The sequence below is a fragment of the Eleginops maclovinus genome, chromosome 9 (genome assembly GCF_036324505.1).
Source record: "Eleginops maclovinus isolate JMC-PN-2008 ecotype Puerto Natales chromosome 9, JC_Emac_rtc_rv5, whole genome shotgun sequence".
Classification (NCBI taxonomy): Eukaryota; Metazoa; Chordata; class Actinopteri; order Perciformes; family Eleginopidae; genus Eleginops; species Eleginops maclovinus.
Window position 1 is genome coordinate 17,899,871 of NC_086357.1, and position 5,082 is coordinate 17,904,952.

Consider the following 5,082-nt stretch of genomic DNA (forward strand, 5'->3'; position numbering starts at 1 on the left):
ATGGACAACTTACAAAGAGAAAGTGCAGCTTCAAAACAGTTATATAATAAATAATAAGACCAATTTGGTGTGAAGTCAATGGATCTAACATTCAAGAGTTTTATTATCATATGAGCTACAGTGTAGTCATGGCAATGAAAATCGTAGGTCCCGAGCTCCTCCAACAATGCAAAATATTATATATAGGACATAACAAAAAATAAGAAAATAAAAATAGCAAAGGATTCTATGTACAATATAAACAAAGCTGAATGTAAGATGTTGTAAAGTGAAATTACATTAAATACTGTTTGATCTACTAATAATCAGGGCTTCAACCTCCTCTCTGTATGCCATCTCGTCGCCGTTGGTGATCAGGCCGATGGCGGTCGTGTCGTCAGCAAACTTTACGATGGTGTTGGAGCTTTGTGTGGCCACACAGTCGTGTGTGAGCAGGGAGTAGAGGAGAGGGCTGAGCACACAGCCTTGAGGGGCTCCGGGGTTGAGGATCAGGGTGCAGGATGTGATGTTTCCCACCCGTACTGCCTGGGGTCTGCCCTTCAAGAAGTTCAGGATCTAATCACAGAGGGCGCTGTTGTGCCCGAGATCCCTGAGCTTGATGACGAGCTTGGAGGGAACAATGGTGTTGAAAGCTGAACTGTAGTCAATGAGCATATGTGTTCCTCTGATCCAGGTGTGAGAGGGCATTGTGGAGGGTGAGGGGGATGGCGTCGTCTATAATATTAATTGACTTGCGGTGTTGTTTCTATCTCCATATGAGGGTGAGTTGTCGCTGCACCACTTGAATGTGTCTAGAAGCTAGGGAACCCATTTTACAGTACCCAAGACAGATTTGTGTTTGTTCTTGTAAGTGAAGCTGATGATCCTAACTGAGTGAGGGATAGTTGACAGAAGAGTTTGTCAGCTGTTTCAGTAATGAGTTGTTGCTTTGTGCACAAGTGTATTTTTAGCAGGCAGAGTGCGGAAACACTGAATATTGTCTCACTGCTATGAGTGCAAAATCCAACTGCATACCAATAAACTTGAGAGCGACAGCCAACCTGTTACTGTAAAATGATTTGACTTATTTCCCTTTGTTCAGCTCATGGAGAAAAAGGGGAACAAAGGTTTTCTACTCACTTTGACCTGGTTTAGTATACTGTATTGTATATTCTTAAATGGCACAATAAATGTTCTACTTCATACAAAACATTGACACACTTTTCAAGAGGTCAGGTAGAGTTTCATAAAAACTAAGGCCTTACTTATAATACCTGTTTAATGGCAGGATTGAATCATGGCAGGGTAACTGAGAAAGGCAGAGATAAACATACCTTTAAGCCGGTATTACTGCAAACAACGGTCAATCAGAATGACTGCACTAACAGGACGAAAACATGTGCGAAATAAAAGTTATAAAACACACACAAAAAACCTGTTACATTTAGCCAGTTGGCACTTCAAAGACTGTTTGCAAAGGTTTTGTGAAAATGAAAGGGATCCAAAACAAATGTTTCCATAAATGCCACACAATTCATCTGCTGAACATGAATATCTCACATGAAATTGTCGCTTCATGTTTGTGAAAGATTTTATTTTCACCAATTCAGTATTTCAGAGTATTGGAGGATTTAAATACTGATAGTAGAGTATAAAGTAGTATCAAATACACATTTTATTGATTGCAGAAAAGTCTTGGTCTTTCTAAACTTGAATATTTTGAAAGAACGAAGGACACACTTCTGGTTCGGCAAAGACTGTGCATCTGTAAGCGCAAGCATCACAAATGGGTAGGGGCTTGGCTCTAAAACCCACATGCTCGTGTCTTGGCCTCCTGCTGTGGCACCCTGGTGCTGGGAGCTGAAGGCTTATTAATCACCTGCTGCACAGAGAGGCATCAGTCAAAAAATCAGGCAGTGCCCCCAGAGGGAGACAGTGATAAAAAAGGAAGCAAACAAGGAGAGATAAATGTTCTATAGATGAAAGGAAGAGAAGAGCACAAAAAGGAAACAGAGATGACAAAGAAAATAAAAGGAAAACCCAGATGGAAAAGAAGTTCACGACATTCACTGAAAGAAGCATATAGATATAGAGTTAGGAAAGAAAGACCATTTGTTTTATATAATTTCGGGAAAACATTTTAATATAAGTAAAGGACTTAAGTACTTCTTCCTCCACTCAAAAACCCTGTAATATGCATGATAAGTCTCTCAAAATGACATGGGAACAGGATGTCGAACTATTAACCATATGCAGTGTACACGCACTCTTACAGGAACAAGGAAAGGCAGGAAGGGAAAAACAAAACTCGAATCAAAATCTGAGACCGACTGAACACCAGCAACAATGCATTAAAGGGAATAATAGGAGAGAGAGAGGGAGGTTGCTTTAGAGCTTGATGGAAGCACAGAGTTGGGAATGTAGGTCACCAATTCATGAATGTATGTCAGTGTGTTAGCAACTAGGGATACCATTTTAGAGAGCGGATGAAATAACAGACAGCCAAACAAAGGTAGAGATGATTAGATAAATAATGAGAGCGACAGAAGAGAGAGGAGAATGTAGGTAGAAAGGGCCAAACAAGAAAGAGAAAGAAGAACGGAAAGATAAATAATGTTGTGATACATTTCATGGCCTATCAGTTGTATTTTTATTTAAGTATGGTCCCTTAATTGCTCAGAAGCCATTGTGTAAGCATGCAATTAACAGTCCTGTGTTAGGGCAACAGTTCAATACAGTAACATTCAGAAGCAAAATCAATCATACAATGGAGTGACAAGCACATTTGACAACAAACTGAGTGAGTCCTGAACAACATTCTTGGTATTTTAAAGTGCTGTAGTCGATTTATCCATGAATATTATATAAGCATTTAGGAGAAAGGCGTATACTTCACCAGTTACAGTAAAAACTCTATTAAAATCTAGGGCTGAGTTTGAAATCACTCACTCAAATCACTGCTCCCTAATCAATATATGGTACCTCTATGTAGAGGACTATATGTTGAACTTAATAAAAAGAAATACATGTTTGCATTAATTCATCAATATACTGTATTGTTGACTGTTTTGATTTAGCATTTTATGGCACAAAAACTGTTCAGTCATTTTTGTTTGTGTTTTATGTCTCTCCCCTCAGTGACACCACCACTAAGTACTCCACTGATAGGACTGTCAGGCTTTGCACTACATTTTACAGACATTATACACAAGGTCTCTTTATATAAGAAAACCAATGCATGGTTGTGAGGCGCAGAATCTAACAACATTAAACAATAAGAGGGGTTTTGTTCTAACATTAAAATAATCAACCTTAAGATATGGCTTACAGTGATAAAGGAGTGAAAGGCCAAAAAAAAACTGTGACAAATGTCTTCCAACCAAGTTTGTGCTGAAACACTGTAAACGTTGGGGGTCCCGTCTGAACAGCATTTTCACTCTAAGCAAGAGATAAAATAAACATCAACCACATGGCGCTCTGCATGGATGTCATGTCACTGTTTGAAAATGCACTTGGCTGTGTGCATGTTAATGGGTTGTCCCATTTCATGACCTGCAGCATTGCTCCCCTCAGAGTACAGCAGTGCCTCCTGTAGGCAGTCCATAGGATCAGTCTAGCCTATTTTCTGCACCGTGTGAACAGAACATAATGTACAGCACAGTATACTGTATGTCTCTGGGCTGAACATCCCTCTGGCTAATTTCCATAACATGGATATATTGGCACTGCCTTGAACATCTGTCCGTCTGTTAATACCCTTAGTTAGCAGATACAGAAACAAGAACCTAGAAGGTATTTTTTTACTCATATCAGTTCATTAACATAACTGATGTCTAAATGCATCCTCTTCCAAAGGTCTTCCTCTCTGTTTTACACACTTCATGATAACTACTTACCAAGCTGCTACCAAACATATACAAAAGAAAGCTGGAGTTCAATAAGAGCCATTGTGAATGTCCGGTTGCTATATCCAAAGCGAGAACAGTCACAGCGCCACAACTAGCATGCCTAAATAGGAATAATGTCAGTCTGGTTTCAGAGGAGGGGTTGTCAATCTCCAGTGTAAAGCCTTTTTGGAATGACAAATGGCTACTCAGCCTCACCAGACCACACTGAGCAAAGAAAACTTTGTGGGCAGGCTAAGTGCATGTGACAAACGATAGAAACAAAAAACAAACATGATGTTCTGTTGCTTTCTGATTCAGCCTCTAGCACAGACCACTGAACCGGCATGGACAAGAATGAGTGCAGCTGTGATGAAGCTGGCATTGATAAATCAAACTTCCCCTGGAGTGATAGCCATGCATAATGAGCCGTGACCGAAGTTACATCACTCAAATTACTGGAAACACAACAGCATCTATTTACAATTCCAAGAAGGGCTAAATACCATCACACCCTTAACTGCAGCTTCAGTATGTTGGGATCATGGTGGCGGATAAGAATGTGTATTTATGTTTCATTCATGCAGGCCAGTGCATTTGTACATCTGTTGGTATGTGAAGGAGTTGCTTACTTTTTGTGACTGAATGTACAACTGGAGGAGGAAACAGAGGAAAACAGCTGTGATGGCCGAGTGGTTAAGGCGTTGGACTTGAAATCCAATGGGGTTTCCCCGCGCAGGTTCAAACCCTGCTCACAGCGTTTGAAATGGTTTAATTATTATCCTGAATGGACTAAGGACTAAGCTTGGACAGCCTTTACACTTTTCAGATCAATTTGATTGACACAGCTTATCCTTTATTTACCAATCAGTGGGAACCTTGGGAAAGACACCTAATCTACATTTCTCCTGTAAGCATGTTCAAGGTATTGTTTCAAAAGCGTGAGCTAAATTATAAATAATGAAGGGAATTATCAAAAATACAGGTTAATGACAAGAGCTGTGTTGTGAGATTCTGTATATTAGATTTCATGTTTGATTTAAAATCAGTGATTACACAGCAATCTGAGCTGCTGGCAAGAATCACTGCAACCCCAGCAGCCCAGTTCATCCAATTCAGTAACCTTAGATAGGTTTTTCTAACACTCGACCTGTTCTTCCACCCAGAGTGTGTGTAAGCAAGAGTTAATGATTGTGTGTGTGTGTGTGTGTGTGTGTGT

The 5,082-nt window shown here is 39.9% G+C and overlaps 1 non-coding gene across 1 annotated transcript; it reads left to right on the forward strand.

Annotated features, from left to right (window-relative positions):
• The first annotated feature begins 4,541 nt into the window (after positions 1-4,541).
• On the forward strand, positions 4,542-4,623 carry trnas-uga (transfer RNA serine (anticodon UGA)). The gene has a single exon. It is a non-coding gene; the product is annotated as a tRNA-Ser (tRNA).
• Positions 4,624-5,082: the final 459 nt, after the last annotated feature.